At 49.1% G+C, this 19,578-nt stretch overlaps 1 protein-coding gene and 2 pseudogenes across 17 annotated transcripts in view; 2 read left to right on the top strand and 1 right to left on the bottom strand.

Moving 5' to 3' along the window:
• Positions 1–19,578, bottom strand: part of SRCIN1 (SRC kinase signaling inhibitor 1) — a 1,023,634-nt gene that overhangs the window by 442,762 nt on the left and 561,294 nt on the right. The window lies entirely within an intron of this gene.
• LOC141114667 (U2 spliceosomal RNA) lies at positions 7,788–7,922 on the top strand (annotated as a pseudogene).
• On the top strand, positions 13,108–13,242 carry LOC141114669 (U2 spliceosomal RNA; annotated as a pseudogene).

Here is a 19,578-nt window from a genome sequence, read left to right as displayed (position 1 = left end):
ACAACTGTGGATACATTCACTACATAGCTCTCAGGGTGCAAATATTTTTAAAGAATGCAATTTAAAAAAAAAAAAAAAAAAAAATTAATAATACAATACCTTTTCTCAAACCACAGCTGTGCGGTCACGTGACCCCCTTCCCCCCCTCCTCTTCCCCCGATCTATGGAGAGAGGCGTGAGGGCCTGAGATCCCCCTGTGACGTCAGTTGGCCAGCCAAGGGAAGTCACGTGACCACACACTGGAGTTGTGGTTAAAAGTTTTTAGCCTTTTCATAAAAAAAAAAAAAAAAAAAAAACACACACACACTATACTTAATGCCAGCATAATCCGGAGGGGATACATGCATTTTTCCTGCATACTGCTGCTAAATAGAGAGGGAGAGGAGAGAGACTCACAGCAGAGAGCGTGCGGACGGAGGCACGTAAACTGACCACGGCATCATAGCTCAGCAGCTATGATTACTGTGGTCAGCACAGACAGGGGGACACAGGAACAGGCAGGATTAACCAGGTATATCACAACATAGGAAGGGATAAATTACATGACACAAGCACTGTGCTCTAGATCATGCCTTAAAGGAACAGGGTTTTTTCTTGTTTTCTTTAGGTTTACAACCACTTTAAAAAGGAGTTGTAAAGGTAGAAGGTTTTTTATCTTAATGCATCCTCTGCATTAAGATAGAAAGCCTTCTGTGTGTAGCAGCCTCCACAGCACCCCCTAATACTTACCTGAACCCCATCTGTCCAGCGATGTCCACGAGTCCCTCTGCCTCCTGATTGGCTGAGACACAGCAGTGGCGCCATTGGGTCCCGCGGCTGTCAAAGTCAATTAGCCAATCAGGAGAGAGAGGGGGCGGGGCTGAACGGCAGCTCCGTGTCTACACAATATATTTCTCCACTGACAGTCTCTGCAGCAATGTGTACTTCTGCACAGAATGTCAACATAATAACACCACACAGCTACAGTGCCTTGCAAAAGTATTCACCCCCCCTTGGCATTTTTCGTGTTTTGTTGCCTGCAACCTGGAATTAACATGGATTGTTTGAGGATTTGCATCATTTAATTTACAGAACATGCCCAACTTTGAAGATTTTTTTTTTTTGTGACGCAAACAAATAGGACAAGAGATAACAGAAAAAGTCAATGTGCATAACTTATTCACCCCCCTAAAGTCAATAATTAGAGAGAGCCACCTTTTGCGGCTATCACAGCTCCAAGTCGCTTTAGATGAGTTTCTATGAGCTTGCCACATCTTACCACTGGGATTTTTGCCCATTCCTCCTTGCAAAACTGTCCAGCTCCTTCAATTTGGATGTTTTGCGCTTGTGAACAGCAATCTAAGTCTGACCACAGATTTTGTATTGGATTGAGGTCTGCGCTTTGACTAGGCCATTCCAACACATTTACATGTTTCCCTTTAACCACTCAAGTGTTGCTTTAGCAGTGTGTTTGGGGTCATTGTCCTGCTGGAAGGTGAACCTCTGTCCTAGCCTCAAATCACACACAGAGTGGTACAGGTTTTGCTCAAGAATATCACTGTATTTAGCACCATCCATCTTTACCTCAACTCTGACCAGTTTTCCAGTCCCGACTGCTGAAAAACATCCCCACAGCATAATGCTGCCACCACCATGTTTCACTGTGGGGATGGTGTTCTTTGGGTGATCTGATGTGTTGCGTTTGCGCCAGAAATAACGTTTTCTTTGATGGCCAAAAAGTTAAATTTTAGTCTCATCAGACCAGAGCACCTTCCTCCATACATTTTCTTCTGGCCACTCTGCCACAAAGCCCAACTCTATGGAGCATACAGCTTATTGTCATCCTATGTACAGATATTCCAGTCGTTGCTGTGGAACTCTGCAGCTCCTCCAGGGTTACCTTTGGTCTCTGTGCTGCCTCTTTGATTAATGCTCTCCTTGCCCGGTCCGTGAGTTTTGGTGTGCGGCCGTCTCTTGGCAGGGATGCCGTTGTGCCATGTTCTTTCCATTTGGTTATGATAGATTTGATGGTGCCCCTAGGGATCAAAGATTTGCATATTTTTTTTATAACCTAACCCTGACTTGTACTTCTCAACAACATTGTCCCTTACTTGTTTGGAGAGTTCCTTGGTCTACATGGCAGTTTGGTTAGTGGCGCCTTTTGCTTAGGTGTTGCAGCCTCTGGGGCCTTTCAAAAAGGTGTGTATATGTAATGACAGATCATGTTGCACACTGAAGGTAATTGGTTGCACCAGAGCTTTTTATGGGCTTCACAACAAAGGGGGTGAATGCATACGCACATGCCAATTATCAGTTCTTAATTTCTGAAAAATAGTTTTATGTATATATTTTTCTAATTTTACTTCATCAACTTAGACTATTGTGTTTTGATCCATCACATATCATTCAGATTAAACATTGAACTAAAGGCTGTAATGTAACAAAATGTGTAAAAAGCTAAGGGGGTGAATACTTTTGCAAGGCACTGTACTTTTTTCATTGACTACCACTGTACCATAAACATCTCCACTGACCATCACTGCATTCATGTACATCTCCACTAGCTGCAACTTCATTTGTGCATACTCCACTGACTCTCCTCACTGAATTCCCCGAAAACTACAAAAAGCCCTCATCAATTTTAGGGAGACTCAGTGGAATTACTTAGTTGTAAACTATGTAATGATTTCCTATAATAACTGCTAGTGGCAGCAGGTCTTGCGATTCTTGGCATTGAGTATATGCTGAACTGGGCAAAAAAATAGCATTATGGCAATAAGTAAAGTATGATCATCTCTTCCTGGATGATCACAACAACTGAAACAAAGCAAGTATATCAAAGTGAGTGTAGATGTCATTATGAAGAGGAAGCTGAGTGAGCAGGGCATGTATTGGTCTTTGATCATCTGCATTATTTAGGTGTTTTAACATAAGGGCAAGCCACAAATTATCAAATGACAGCAGTGGTTCTCAACTCCTGTCCTAAGGACCCTCTAACAGGCCAGATTTTAAGTATTACCTTGGGGATGTGCAGACTGGAATACTGCAATCACTGAGCAGCAAATGATATCACCTGTGATGTATTTCAGTTGTCTTGCAAACCTAGCCTGTTAGTGGGTCCTGCGGACAGGAGTTGAGAGCCACTGATCTACAGAATATGGTTCAAGTTAGGACAAACTGAAAAGATAGAACAGATAAATAGAGACCATGGAGGCAGGGGGAAAACTGGGCAATTATCCAAGGTCCCCAGTTCTCTAGGGGCCTCCTTCCAACAGCGGTAATTTCATTTTACAACTCTGCCTGGTCACCACAGTGCTACAGGTTGCAATGCCCACAGCCCTGCAATGAATATGCATATAGCTAGAAGACTCTACCTGCTCCTCCATTCAGACCTGATGGCTCCTGTGGCTTTTCTGTGACCCCGCCATATGATTTGTCATGAGACAGAGCAGCAAAGGAAGTTTGGGATGAGCTACTTCCTTTGAATTTTTATTTTTACTGAGTGCCAGAAGCATAGCTAACACTATACTTCCGATGCTGCAACGCAGGACCTTCTGATCTCAGCTGCTGCAGAGTCACATGCAGCCGCTGTACCTTGGTGTTGCAATGTTACACATACTGTACACACCGATCAGCCATAACATTAGGATCACTCACCATACCCCATTGAGGCATGGACTCCACTAGACCTCTGAAGCTATGTTGTGGTATCTGGCAGCAAGCCGTCAGTAGCATATCTTCCAAGTCTTGTAAATTGTGAGGTGTGGCCTCCATGGATCAGATTATTTTTCCAGCACATCCCACAGATGCTCAATTGGCTAAAGATCTGGAGAATTTGGAGGCCAAGTCAACAACTCAAACTCATCATGTTCCTGGAATCATGTTTGAAAATCCATCAGACCAGGCCACCCTCCATTGCACCACGATTCAGTACTGATGCTCACATGCTCATTGTAGGCCTATTGTGTTCATTGTGGGCTGCACAGCCCCATATGCAACAAACTGCAATGCAATGTGTGTTCTGACACTTTTCTATCTGAACCAGCATTACCTTTTTCAGAATTTTGAGCTACTATAGCTCTTCTATTGAATTGGAATACATGGGCCAGCCTTTTGCTCCCTGTGAGCAGCGATGATCCTTGGTAGCCCATTACCCTGTCACTGGTTCACCAGTTTTGCCTCCTTGGACCATTTTTGGTAGGTCCAGACCTACTGACCATTGCAAACCAGTAACAACACACAAGAGCTGCAGTTTTGGAGTTGCTCTGTCCAAGTCGTCTAGACATTACAATTTGGCCCTCGTCAAAGTCACATAATCTTTACACATATTTTTTCTACTTTCAACACATCAACTTCAGGGACAATATGTTCACTTGCTGCCTAATATATCCCAACCACTTTAAAGTATCATTGTAACAAGATGATCAATATTATTCGTCACTTTACCTGTCAGTGGACACAATGTTATGGATGATCACTTGTTTACAGACACAAGCCGTCGTTCTCTTGGCAAAACATAAAAAAGGGGCTATTTTTAATGCTGCATGAATAATAATTTACTGCAATTGTTATTTTATCCCATGATATTTTTCTCATCAAAACGCTAAGTCCACAAATATACCTAAATATTGCAGAATTTGGGGTTATCACAAATCTGGAATGACTCAATTTCTGCTCTACTCAATAAAAACCTCCTATGCCCTGTACACACGACCGGTTTTCCTGTCGGAATAAACTCCGAAGGTTTCTCAGACGGAACTCCGATGGAATTCCGCTCAAGCGGTCTTGCCTACACACGGTCACACCAAAGTCCAACCGTCCAGAACGAGGTGACGTACAACGGGACTAGAAAAAGGAAGTGCAATAGCCATTAGCTTCCGTCTCGTACTTGCTTCAGAGCATATGTCGTTTTTGGTCCGTCGGAACAGCATACAGACGAGCGGTTTTCCCGATAGGAATTGGTTCAGTTGGAAATATTTAGAACATGTTCCATTTCTAGGTCCGTCAGAATTTTCAAAAAAAAAAAAAGTCCAATGAGGCATACACACGATCGGAATAGTCGATGAAAAGCTTCCATCTGACTTTTTCTGTCGGACATTCCGCTCGTGTGTACGCGGCATTAGAGCCTCACAGGTAATGTCAACTGGATGGTAGAGTTTTAAAGCTGAAATGAGTGCAAATGCAGTCTATTTGCCTTTGGCAAATCAACCCTAAAATGCTCAGCATGTTATGAAAACTTGCCATGCAGATCATTACTTTTCACAAAATGAGATACTACTACTTATTGCTCTGCAGTTAGCGTAACATACTATATAAACCAGGGGTCTCAAACTGGTGGCCCCTCCAGCTGTTGAGAAACTACAAGTCCCATGAGGCATTGCAAGGCTGACAGTTACAAGCATGACTCGCAGAGGCATGATGGGAGTTGTATTTTCGCAACAGTAGCCAAAACTGCAGTGTTTGTCCTCATGACACATCACAGGAAGCACCCTCAAGGACAGAATTAGAAATGGACTTGGGAAACCTAACATTAATAAATCACTGGGACCAGATGGCTTGCACCCGAGGGTACTTGGGGAACTCAGTCAAGTAATTGCCAGACCATTGTTCCTAATTTTTACTGACAGACTACTGACTGGAATGGTACCAGCGAATTGGAGAAAAGTCAATGTAGCACCAATATTTAAAAAAGGGGCAAAATACATCCCTGGTAATTACAGACCAGTTAGCCTAACATCAATAGTATGCAAGCTCTTGGAGGGGATGAAAAGGGACTATATACGAGATTTTAGTAAGAATATCATTAGCAGTAATCAGCATGGATTCATGAAGAATCGTTCTTGCCAAACCAATCTATTAACCTTCTATGAGGAGGTGAGCTGCCATCTAGATAAAGGAAGGCCCGTAGACATGGTGTATCTGGATTTTGCAAAAGCATTTGACACAGTTCCCCATAAAAGTTTACTGTACAAAGTAAGGTCCGTTTGCATGGACCATAGGGTGTGTACATGGATTGAAAACTGACTACAAGGGTGAGTTCAGAGGGTGGTGATAAATGGGGAGTACTCGGAATGGTCAGGGGTGGGAAGTGGGATTCCCCAGGGTTCTGTGCTGGAAGCAATCCTGTTTAATTTGTTCATTAACAACCTGATGGATGGGGTAAACAGTTCAATCTCTGTATTTGCGGATGACACCAAGCTAAGCAGGGCAATAACTTCTCCGCAGGATGTGGAAACCTTGCAAGAAGATTTGAACAAATTAATGGGGCGAGCAACTACATGGCAAATGAGGTTTAATGTAGAAAAATGTAAAATAATGCATCTGGGTGGCACAAATATGAATGCAAGCTACTCACTAAGGGGTGAACCTCTGGGGGAATCTAGTAGATAGGCTCAGCAATGGCATGCAATGCCAAGCTGCTGCTAACAAAGCAAACAGAATATTGACATGCATTAAAAAGGGGATTAACTCCAGGGAAAAAATCCACTCTACAAGACTTTGGTCCGGCCGCATCTAGAGTATGCTGTCCAGTTCTGGGCACCAGTCCTCAGGAAGGATGTACTGGAAATGGAGCGAGTACAAAGAAGGGCAAGAAAGCTAATCAAGGGTCTGGAGGATATTAGTTATGAAGAAAGGTTGCGAGCACTGAACTTATTCTCTCCCTGGAGAAAAGACGCTTGAGAGGGGATATCATTTCAATTTACAAATACCGTACTGGTGACCCCACAATGGGGATAAATCTTTTTTGCGGAAAGGAAGTATAATAAGACACGTGGCCACTCATTAAAATTAGAAGAAAAGAGGTTTAACCTTAAACTGCATAGAGTGTTCTTTACTGTAAGGGCGGTAAGGATGTGGAATTCCCTTTCACAGGCAGTGGTTTCAGCGGGGAGGGCATCAATAGTTTCAAAAAACGATTAGATAAGCACCCGAACAACCGCAACATACAGTGATATACAACGTAATACTGACATATAAATCACAAACATAGGTTGGACTTGATAAGCTTGTCTTTTTTCAACCTCACCTACTATGCAACAGCTGGAGGGTCGCAAGTTTGAGACCCCTGATAAACCATTTATTTAGCACAACAAATTATATAAAAAACATTCCCTGTTTAGATTACTTGTCAATATGACTTCAAATAAAGGAGTTATAAAGTTGAATTAATACACTACATCTCCCCCCCAAAAAAAAACAACGCATCTTCACTGGGAGAAAGATTGCCAATCACAAAGCTCTTCAGAGGATTGGCCAAAATTTATACTCACCCACTTTCTCTCCACTTCCTGCAAAGCACAAGAGATCAATTAGGAAATCCCAATGAGATGGCCAACAAAGCTTCACAAGTTTTTTTTTTCTACACCAGAGAGACGAGAGCTGGTGCGGTCTTCTTGACTGAGGTACTTATATTCAAACTTGTATCCACTCTGGGATACAATTTTCAGAATGTACAGCCGTGCCCAAAGAGAATGACACAAATATTAATGTTCACAAAGTCTGCTGCCTCAGTTTTTATGATGGCAATTTGCATATACTCCAGAATGTTATGAAGTGTGATCAGATGAATTGTGATTAATTGCAAAGTCCCTCTTAGCCATCAAAATGAATTTAATCGAAATAAAAAACATTTCTACTGCATTTGTGGAGGCGGCTTTAGGGAGCCCAAGAAAGTCCAGCAAGTGCCTGAACCGTGTCCTACAGTTAATTCAGCTGCGAGATCGGGGCACCACCAGTGCAGAGCTTGCTCAAGAATGGCAGCAGGCATGTGTGATTGCATCTGCATGTACAGTAAGGCGAAGACTTTGATCGCTTCTCGGCCTTTTGGCTAAGATCAAGTGTAGTATCGACTTTAGCCCTTAGGGGTGTCTCTGCTTCACAGCTAGGACGTTGAGAACCACTTGCATCTATCCAAGCTAATTGGTCCTTGTGGGGTACCCTCTGCTCGGCCTGGTAGGATCGTTGATTAAATTCAGCTTCACCTACCTGCTGCTATTGAGTTAGAGGCTTAGCCCCCACAGGGAACGAGATTGCGGTCTTCCCTCCTCCCCCACTCCGCATTACTACCTCCGGGCAGTAGATGCTAGAGCCTTTGTAAAGGCTACAAAAAAGAGCGAAGACGTCGAGGAACCGGAAGGAAGCCGCCTAAGAAACATCTGAAGCGACATCCAAATCCTTGACGATGGGGAAGAGCGAAAAGAAGACCGGAAAAGAGAAGAAGAACCCCGTTCCAGCCACTTCCTCCAAGCCCGGGAATGCCGCTGCCTCAACCCCGGCCGGCACCAGCCGACCAGGACCAGCCAAGCCAGACCAGCCTGCAGACGGGCTCCCAGCTTTGGAGCCATGGATGAAGTGGAAAGGACATAGCCACCTACCTCCAGAGGTTCTGCACCGTGGTGAAGGACCCGATCCAAATCTTCGATGCCAACGGCTTCTGGATAGGTAAGTGGTCTGTGCTCTGCAAACTGAGGAAAGACCCTTCGGGGGACATCCAGCACCTGCAGCCTTTCTTCTCCCTGGGATCCTCCGCAGGAATCCTCTTCTACCCCGGCATACCCTACAACTGTAACAAGTGTGGGCAGCCGGGACACATAGGGAAGGATTGTACAGAACTTGCTTGCAAGTTCTGTAGGGTGACAGGCCACGAGACCAAGGACTGTCCGAGGTCCAAAGCCTGTAACCTTTGCGGATTGGCAGAGCATGTCTTCAGACACTGCCCCCAGAGGACCCGAACCTACGCTGGAGCCGTAAGCCAGGGTAAGCCATCCAGGAGAAAGCTGCCAGAAAAACCAAAAGAACCTCGAAAGGCCAAAGGTAAGTCCACTCCCACCTGCCCCTGCCCCATCCCCTACCTCCAGCACACCCCCACCCACCCCCTCTGTGCCGGAGGAGCCCCTCCCCACCCCTTCCCCCCCCCCAACCTGTCCTCCCTGGAGGACTTCCCCACCCTCCCACCCCCACCAGTGGCCCAAGAGGAAGCCGGAAACGTAAGCCAGAGAGCCCAACAGCGGAGGAACCTGCCACCTCCACCAAACGGCCCAACGGGGTCCAACGCGACAGCGATGGACCCGAGCAAGTAGTGGAGGATCTAGAGTCTGCAGGCGAGGAGGGGGAAGGGGAGGAGATCGTGGTCAACCCCGAGCATGACCTCCCCCCCGATGTCCACATCAGCCAGCAGATGATGGAGTCTGTCCTTGAGGAGCTGGGCCTGGCCCAGAACACAGGACAGGCAGAAGACGCAACGGAAGAGCCACCCCCCCCTCCGGGGAGGTAAGTTCGGACCCTTGTTAACTAGACCCTCATACCCTTTTTCATTATGGCTGAGATCTCAATCTTTTCCATTAATGTGAGGAGTATCAAGGATACATCTAGAAGGCAAGCGGTCCTGACCTTTCTTTCAAGTCAGCAGAGTGATGTCTACATGCTTCAGGAGTGCGCCCTTCCCACCTTGAAGAGGTACACCCATCTGTCCTCCCAGTGGACCCTTGGTCCCTCCTACTGGTCCGGGGGTGGCGATTGCAAATCTGCAGGCGTAGCCATTCTGGTCAGGGGTGGGCGTTTCACGGTTGACTCTATCCATGAGCTAGTCTGTGGCCGTCTTTTGGTCATAGACGGCTCGTTGGTAGAAGAGCCAGTTAGGCTCATCAACGTGTACGCCCCCCCAGACAAGAATGCGCGGCTGGAACTTTTCCAGACCCTGCGGACCCAACTCGTCACCACCAGAACAGTAGTGATCGGCGGTGATTTTAACTGTCCGATCGAGGAGGATGGGCGCAGCTCCAGCATATACGCAAAACTTGATGCTACTTCTAGGCTGCTCAAGGAGATGATCTCGGAGGCCTCCTTGCAGGACGCCGTGGGATCCATAGGGAAAGGGACCGTGAACTATTCGTGGTGCCGACCCGATGGATCTGTGCGTTCCAGGATTGACTTTGTGCTCACTTCAAGAACAGTCAAGCATCGTGAGTTCTCCATGGTCCCCTGCTTTTTCTCTGACCACAGGGCTATTCACTTTCGGGGTGACCTGGGCGAGGGCTTTGCCCGCGGACCGGGTTCCTGGAAGCTGAATAGCACCCTGCTGGAAAACGAGGAATTGATGGAGGAACTCCGAGAGGCCTATGCCACCTGGACGGAGGAAAAGAGATTCTTCGGAAGGGTAAGTGACTGGTGGGAGTTTGTGAAGGTTAAGCTGCGTAGCTTCTTTCAGGCAAGGGGACGCCAACGTGTGTGTGCCAGGAGGAGGGAACTCAGGAGACTGCAGCGTCAGTTGCAGTCCCTGCAGGACCTTCAGCACTGTGGCTGGGACGTTAGGCAGGACCTGGAGGACACCAAGAGGAGCCTGAAAGGACACTTCGAGGAAGAATCCAGGCACATTGTCTTCCGTGCCAAGATGGAGAATCTTGAGAAAGGTGAGAAGTGTAATTCTTTCTTTTTCAGGAAACTTCACTCAGGACACACACCCTTGTCAGAGTTGCGCGACGAGACCGGAACACTCCAGAAGGGGAAGAAGGCTGTGATGCAAGTGGTCAGCGACTACTACACCAACCTCTACTCCCCGAAAGAAACGGACACACAGGCGGCCGACAGGTTCCTGTCAGGTATCTCTAACCAAATTGATCCTGCAGGTTCATCAACCGTCAACGCCCCCTTGGTGCTGGAGGAGCTGCACTCTGCCGCTAAATCCTTTAGGCGAGGCAAGACCCCGGGCTGCGATGGTCTCCCAGTTGAGCTCTATGTAGCACTGTGAGATCTCGTGGGCCCGGACCTGCTCGAGCTGTACGAGGAGATGGTGGTGGAGGGCAGAATGCCTCCGTCGCTGAGGGAGGGGATGATCACGATTTTGTATAAGCGGAAGGGGGAGAGATCGGATCCTAAAAATTGGCGTCCGATCTCTCTTCTGAACGTGGACTACAAAATCCTCGCCAAGGTCCTGGCCAACAGGCTGAAGTCTGTCATCGGACAGATCATCCACCCGGATCAGACTTGCGGCATTCCTGGTCGCAGGATTGCGGACAGCCTTGCGCTTGTCCGGGACACGGTCCAGTACATTCATGGCCGCTGTGTGCACGCGGCCCTGGTCAGTCTTGACCAGGAGAAGGCCTTCGACCGTGTCTCCCATGAGTTTATGTGCAGAGCTCTGCGCAGGTTTGGTCTTGGGGAAATGTTTTGTTCGTATGTGAATGTGATGTACACTGACATTTCTAGTTTGGTGCTGGTTAATGGCTGGAAAACTGACCCCTTTCCAATCTTGTCTGGAGTCAGACAAGGCTGCCCTCTCTCACCTCTGCTTTTTGTTTGTTGTATAGAGCTCTTCGCCCGAAGCATCAGACGGAACCCAGAGATCAGAGGGATCACCGCACCAGGACCGGACAGATGGGAGGTCAAGTGCTCACTCTACATGGACGACGTGACGGTGTTCTGTGCTGATCGGCGCTCCATCGACACACTCGCCCAGACCTGTGAGGACTTCGGCCAAGCTTCAGGGGCAAAGGTCAACTGCGGGAAGTCAGAAGTCATGCTCTTCGGAAAGTGGTTCCTGCCTTCTTCTGCACCAATTCCTTTCAGCGTCAAGACGGACTTCATCAAAATCCTTGGGGTCTGGTTTGGAGCTGAGGGCGCAGCCCTGAAGTCCTGGGAGGAAAGACTGTCAAAGATGCGACAGAAGTTTGGACTTTGGAGCCTCAGAGAACTCACCATCGAAGGTAAAACACTGGTACTCCGCAGCGAGATCCTCCCTGTGTTGCAGTACCTCGCCCAGGCCTGGCCCCCTCGGGTCAACACCTGTAAGGCCATCACCAGGGCGGTGTTTCACTTCATCTGGAGCTCCAAAATGGACAGAGTGAAGCGGGCGGTTATGTTCAAGGAACCCCTCAAGGGCGGTAAGGGCGTGCCCGACATCGCTACACTATTGAGGGTGTGCTTTGCTTGTAACTGCATCCGCAGGACATTGGTGGACAGAACTGTGGACTCTGGTGGTAACTCTATGTCCCATTTTTTCCTCCTGCCTCTATGGAGGACCCTAGGCTGGGACAAATGGGACAGCTCCATCCCCTACAACTGGGACACCCCTTGGTACTACTTGGACACCTTCAAGTTTATTAAGGAGCTGGGGCTACATGGAGTGAAGCCCGACTTGTGGAAGCCAAAAACTATCCACAAGTTGATCAGAGCATCGGACATTGATGAGACTGTTCCAGGCCTCCCTTCAGCCACTTGTAAAGTGGTCTGGAGGAATGTTTCCTCAAAGAGACTCACCAACAGGCACAAAGATCTGGCATGGATGGCAATCCAAGGGGGGTTGCCACTCAGGACATTCATGCATGCCAGAAACCTGTGCAGATACAGGCACTGCCCCTTTTGCATCATCCAGGAGGAAACTGCTCTGCATGTTTTCTGTGAGGGTCTCTTTGCACAGGACCTGTTGAGGGCCTTGGAACCTGAACTCAAAGACTTTGTACCACAGACTGCTATCACACACTTTGGTGTGTTGAACGGACTCTTCTGTGGAGCTCATTCACAGGAGGACATTGACGGTGCCTGGCAGGTGCTGTGCTGCTTTAAGGACGCTTTATGGTGCGCCAGAAAGCGCCTCATCCACCAGTGGGAGAGGATGTCCATCGAGGACTGCCGCAGACTGGTTCACAGTCTGCTCAGAGACTATCACTTGATGGACTTCAAGGAGGAAGAGGAGGTCTGAAGATTTCCCCATCCCCCCCCCCCCCACCCGTGTATCCTTTGGCAGTTCAAATAAAGCTTCGGGCCTGTGAACTCTTTACTCCCTCCCCTACCCCACCTTCTCCACCCCCCCCCATCACACCCGTTGCCCATTTGAATGTTATTTGACTGTATAACTGGACTTTTTGTGAAATGTTTTTTTAAGTACTGCTTTCAGGGTAATGCGGCGTCATGCATGATGTGATGTTTCGGGGTATTACTACTCTGCACAACACATTAGGCATCATACCGCAGGATGAATGTAATTTATTTGTATGCTTGGCAATGTATTGTTATGTAGTGTATTTATGCGCTGCGTCGCAGTACAGAATGTACCGTTTAAGTATTTGTTTTTTGTATATTTTCTTGCAAAATAAAGTATACATTTTTAATCAAAAAAAGGCGAAGACTTTGATCGCTTCTCGGCCTTTTGGCTAAGATCAAGTGTAGTATCGACTTTAGCCCTTAGGGGTGTCTCTGCTTCACAGCTAGGACGTTGAGAACCACTTGCATCTATCCAAGCTAATTGGTCCTTGTGGGGTACCCTCTGCTCGGCCTGGTAGGATCGTTGATTAAATTCAGCTTCACCTACTTGCTGCTATTGGGTTAGAGGCTTAGCCCCCACAGGGAACGAGATTGCGGTCTTCCCTCCTCCCCCACTCCGCATTACTACCTCCGGGCAGTAGATGCTAGAGCCTTTGTAAAGGCTACGAAAAAGAGCGAAGACGTCGAGGAACCAGAAGGAAGCCGCCTAAGAAACATCTGAAGCGACATCCAAATCCTTGACGATGGGGAAGAGCGAAAAGAAGACCGGAAAAGAGAAGAAGAACCCCGTTCCAGCCACTTCCTCCAAGCCCGGGAATGCCGCGGCCTCAACCCCCGCCCCTACCCCGGCCGGCACCAGCCGGCCAGGACCAGCCAAGCTAGACCAGCCTGCAGACGGGCTCCCAGCTTTGGAGCCATGGATGAAGCAGACGGTCGTGCTGCAGCTGAAGGAGGTGGACGGAAGAGTCCCCGACATGACCCCGGAGATCTTTGGAAAGAAGATAATCCTGGAACAGGGGTTCAGCAAAGCGGAGACGCTTTCTGTGCAGGCCTTCACAAGAGGTATATTCTTTATAACTTTTGTGTCGTTCCAGGTCTGCAGAAGATACTGGGAGATGGTGAAGACCAGTGGCCCTGAATCACCTTTCCGGAAGTTCACTGCGAACTGCCCCATAACACGGGACGAAAAGCGGGTGACAGTGGCGATGAGGAACCCCCATACCAGTGGAAAGGACATAGCCACCTACCTCCAGAGGTTCTGCACCGTGGTGAAGGACCCGATCCAAATCTTCGATGCCAACGGCTTCTGGATAGGCAAGTGGTCTGTGCTCTGCAAACTGAGGAAAGACCCTTCGGGGGACATCCAGCACCTGCAGCCTTTCTTCTCCCTGGGATCCTCGGCAGGAATCCTCTTCTACCCCGGCATACCCTACAACTGTAACAAGTGTGGGCAGCCGGGACACATAGGGAAGGATTGTACAGAACTCGCTTGCAAGTTCTGTAGGGTGACAGGCCACGAGACCAAGGACTGTACGAGGTCCAAAGCCTGCAACCTTTGCGGATTGGCAGAGCATGTCTTCAGACACTGCCCCCAGAGGACCCGGACCTACGCTGGAGCCGTAAGCCAGGGTAAGCCATCCGGGAGAAAGCTGCCAGAAAAACCAAAAGAACCTCGAAAGGCCAAAGGTAAGTCCACTCCCGCCCCACCTGCCCCTGCCCCTCCTGCCCCATCCCCTACCTCCAGCACACCCCCACCCACCCCCTCTGTGCCGGAGGAGCCCCTCCCCACCCCTTCCCCCCCCCAACCTGTCCTCCCTGGAGGACTTCCCCACCCTCCCACCCCCCTCCACCCCCACCAGTGGCCCAAGAGGAAGCCGGAAACTTAAGCCAGAGAGCCCAACAGCGGAGGAACCTGCCACCTCCACCAAACGGCCCAACGGGGTCCAACGCGACAGCGATGGACCCGAGCAAGTAGTGGAGGACCTAGAGTCTGCAGGCGAGGAGGAGGAAGGGGAGGAGATCGTGGTCAACCCCGAGCATGACCTCCCCCCCGACGTCCACATCAGCCAGCAGATGATGGAGTCTGTCCTTGAGGAGCTGGGCCTGGCCCAGAACACAGGACAGGCAGAAGACGCAACGGAAGAGCCACCCCCCCTCCGGGGAGGTAAGTTCGGACCCTTGTTAACTAGACCCTCATACCCTTTTTCATTATGGCTGAGATCTCAATCTTTTCCATTAATGTGAGGAGTATCAAGGATACATCTAGAAGGCAAGCGGTCCTGACCTTTCTTTCAAGTCAGCAGAGTGATGTCTACATGCTTCAGGAGTGCGCCCTTCCCCCCTTGAGGAGGTACACTCATCTGTCCTCCCAGTGGACCCTTGGTCCCTCCTACTGGTCCGGGGGTGGCGATTGCAAGTCTGCAGGCATAGCCATTCTGGTCAGGGGTGGGCGTTTCACGGTTGACTCTATCCATGAGCTAGTCTGTGGCCGTCTTTTGGTCATAGACGGCTCGTGGGTAGAAGAGCCAGTTAGGCTCATCAACGTGTACGTCCCCCCAGACAAGAATGCGCGGCTGGAACTTTTCCAGACCCTGCGGACCCAACTCGTCACCACCAGAACAGTAGTGATCGGCGGTGATTTTAACTGCCCGATCGAGGAGGATGGGCGCAACTCCAGCATATACGCAAAACTTGATGCTACTTCTAGGCTGCTCAAGGAGATGATCTCGGAGGCCTCCTTGCAGGACGCCATGGGATCCATAGGGAAAGGGACCGCGAACTATTCGTGGTGCCGACCCGATGGATCTGTGCGTTCCAGGATTGACTTCGTGCTCACTTCAAGAACAGTCAAGCATCGTGAGTTCTCCATGGTCCCCTGCTTTTTCTCTGACCACAGGGCTATTCACTTTCGGGGTGACCTGGGTGAGGGTTTTGCCCACGGACCGGGTTCCTGGAAGCTGAATAGCACCCTGCTGGAAAACGAGGAATTGATGGGGGAACTCCGAGAGGCCTATGCCACCTGGACGGAGGAAAAGAGATTCTTCGGAAGGGTAAGTGACTGGTGGGAGTTTGTGAAGGTTAAGCTGCGTAGCTTCTTTCAGGCAAGGGGACGCCAGCGTGTGTGTGCCAGGAGGAGGGAACTCAGGAGACTGCAGCGTCAGTTGCAGTCCCTGCAGGACCTTCAGCACTGTGGCTGGGACGTTAGGCAGGACCTGGAGGACACCAAGAGGAGCCTGAAAGGACACTTCGAGGAAGAATCCAGGCACATTGTCTTCCGTGCCAAGGTGGAGAATCTTGAGAAAGGTGAGAAGTGTAATTCTTTCTTTTTCAGGAAACTTCACTCAGGACACACACCCTTGTTAGAGTTGCGCGACGAGACCGGAACACTCCAGAAGGGGAAGAAGGCTGTGATGCAAGTGGTCAGCGACTACTACACCAACCTCTACTCCCCGAAAGAAACGGACACACAGGTGGCCGACAGGTTCCTGTCAGGTTTCTCTAACCAAATTGATCCTGCAGGTTCATCAACCGTCAACGCCCCCTTGGTGCTGGAGGAGCTGCACTCTGCCGCTAAATCCTTTAGGCGAGGCAAGACCCCGGGCTGCGATGGTCTCCCAGTTGAGCTCTATGTAGCACTGTGGGATCTCGTGGGCCCGGACCTGCTCGAGCTGTACGAGGAGATGGTGGTGGAGGGCAGAATGCCTCCGTCACTGAGGGAGGGGATGATCACGATTTTGTATAAGCGGAAGGGGGAGAGATCGGATCTTAAAAATTGGCGTCCGATCTCTCTGCTGAACGTGGACTTCAAAATCCTCACCAAGGTCCTGGCCAACAGGTTGAAGTCTGTCATCGGACAGATCATCCACCCGGATCAGACTTGCGGCATTCCTGGTCGCAGGATTGCGGACAGCCTTGCGCTTGTCCGGGACACGGTCCAGTACATTCATGGCCGCCGTGTGCACGCGGCCCTGGTCAGTCTTGACCAGGAGAAGGCCTTTGACCGTGTCTCCCACGAGTTTATGTGCAGAGCTCTGCGCAGGTTTGGTCTTGGGGAAATGTTTTGTTTGTATGTGAATGTAATGTACACTGACATTTCTAGTTTGGTGCTGGTAAATGGCTGGAAAACTGACCCCTTCCCAATTTTGTCTGGGGTCAGACAAGGCTGCCCTCTCTCACCTCTGCTTTTTGTTTGTTGTATAGAGCTCTTCGCCCGAAGCATCAGACGGAATCCAGACATCAGAGGGATCACCGCACCAGGACCGGACAGACGGGAGGTCAAGTGCTCACTCTACATGGACGACGTGACGGTGTTCTGTGCTGATCGGCGCTCCATCGACACACTCGCCCAGACCTGTGAGGACTTCGGCCAAGCTTCAGGGGCAAAGGTCAACTGCGGGAAGTCAGAAGTCATGCTCTTCGGAAAGTGGTTCCTGCCTTCTTCTGCACCAATTCCTTTCAGCGTCAAGACGGACTTCATCAAAATCCTTGGGGTCTGGTTTGGAGCTGAGGGCGCAGCCCTGAAGTCCTGGGAAGAAAGACTGTCAAAGATGCGACAGAAGTTTGGACTTTGGAGCCTCAGAGAACTCACCATCGAAGGCAAAACACTGGTACTCCATAGCGAGATCCTCCCTGTGTTGCAGTACCTCGCCCAGGCCTGGCCCCCTCGGGTCAACACCTGAAAGGCCATCACCAGGGCGGTGTTTCACTTCATCTGGAGCTCCAAAATGGACAGAGTGAAGCGGGCGGTTATGTTCAAGGAACCCCTCAAAAGCGGTAAGGGCGTGCCCTACATCGCTACCTTACTGAGGGTGTGCTTTGCTTGTAACTGCATCCGCAGGACATTGGTTGACAGAACTGTGGACTCTGGCGGTAACTCCATGTCCCGTTTTTTCCTCCTGCCTCTTTGGAGGACCCTTGGATGGGACAAATGGGACAGCTCCATCCCCTACAACTGGGACACGCCTTGGTACTACTTGGACACCTTCAAGTTTATTAAGGAGCTGGGGCTACATGGAGTGAAGCCCGACTTGTGGAAGCCAAAAACTATCCACAAGTTGATCAGAGCATCGGACATTGTTGAGACTGTTCCAGGCTTCCCTTCAGCCACTTGTAAAGTGGTCTGGAGGAATGTTTCTTCAAAGAGACTCACCAACAGGCACAAAGATCTGGCATGGATGGCAATCCAGGGGGGGTTGCCACTCAGGACATTCATGCATGCCAGAAATCTGTGCAGATACAGGCACTGCCCCTTTTGCATCATCCAGGAGGAAACTGCTCTGCATGTTTTCTGGGAGTGTCCCTTTGCACAGGACCTGTTAAGGGCCTTGGAACCGGAACTCAAAGACTTTGTGCCACAGACTGCGATCACACACTTTGGTGTGTTGAACGGACTCTTCTGTGGAACTCATTCACAGGAGGACATTGACGGTGCCTGGCGGGTGCTGTGCTGCTTTAAGGACGCTTTATGGTGCGCCAGAAAGCGCCTCATCCACCAGCGGGAGAGGATGTCCATCGAGGACTGTCGCAGACTGGTTCACAGTCTGCTCAGAGACTATCACTTGATGGACTTCAAGGAGGAAGAGGAGGTCTGAAGATTTCCCCACCCCCCCCTCTCCCCCCCCTGACTTTTGTGACATATGTTTGAAGTAATGCTTTCAGGGTAATGCGGCGTCATGCATGATGTGATGTTTCGGGGTATTATTACTCTGCACAACACATTAGGCATCATACCGCAGGATGAATGTAATTTATTGGTATGCTTGGCAATGTATTGTTATGTAGTGTATTTATGCGCTGCGTCGCAGTACAGATGTACCATGTTTAAGTATTTGTTTTTTTTGTATATTTTCTTGCAAAATAAAGTATACATTTTTCAAAAAAAAAAAAGGCGAAGACTTTGAGGGTGCCCTGGTGTCAAGAAGAGCAGCAAAAAAGCCTCTCCAGCAAAAACATCAGGGACAGACTGATATACTGCAAAAGGTACAGTGATTGGACTGCTGAAGACTGGGGTAAAGTCCTTTTCTGGGCTGAATCCCCTTTCCGATTGTTTGGGGCATCCAGAAAAAAAAAAAGCTATTCCAGAGAAGAAAAGGTGAGCACTATTATCAGTCCTGTGTCATGCCAACAGTAAAGCATCCTGAGATCATTTCATTCATGTTTGGGGTTGCTTCGCAGCCAAGGGAGTGGGCTCATTTACAATTTTGCCTCAGAACACAGCCATAAATGAAGAATGGTACAAAAACATCCTCAGAGTGCAACTTCTCCTAAACATCCAAGAACAGCTTGGTGATGGGCAATGCCATTTCCAGCATTATGGAGCACCTTGCTATAAGACAAAAGTAATAACCAAGTGGCTTGGGGAACAAAACATCAACAACATTTTGGGTCCATGGCCAGGAAATTCCCCAGACGTCAAAGGGGTTGTAAACCCTTGTGTTTTTTCAGCTTAATGCATCCTATGCATTAAGCTGAAAAAACTTCTGACAGTGACCGGCCCACTATTTTTTTTTTTTTACAAAGGTGAATGTATCCTTTAAATCCAGGATAGGATGAAGGCATCCTTTGGGCACAATATTGGGAACAATAACATCCTGATCAGTCCTTAAAGGGGCTGTAAACCCTCGTGTTTTTTCACCTTAATGCATCCTATGCATTAAGGTGAAAGAACTTCTGACACTTCCCGGCCCTCCAGCCCCCCCGTTTTACTCACCTGAGCCCTTCATTCCCTCAGCGGAGACGCGCTATACCTCTCTGCCTGGGGTTCTTGGCTCTTGATTGGATAGATTGATAGTAGCGCAGCCATTGGCTCCCGCTGCTGTCAACCAAATCCAATGATGTGGG

Source organism: Aquarana catesbeiana, linkage group LG12 (assembly GCF_042186555.1).
Source record: "Aquarana catesbeiana isolate 2022-GZ linkage group LG12, ASM4218655v1, whole genome shotgun sequence".
NCBI classification, from domain to species: domain Eukaryota; kingdom Metazoa; phylum Chordata; class Amphibia; order Anura; family Ranidae; genus Aquarana; species Aquarana catesbeiana.
This window is presented reverse-complemented; position numbering and strand designations above follow the sequence as displayed.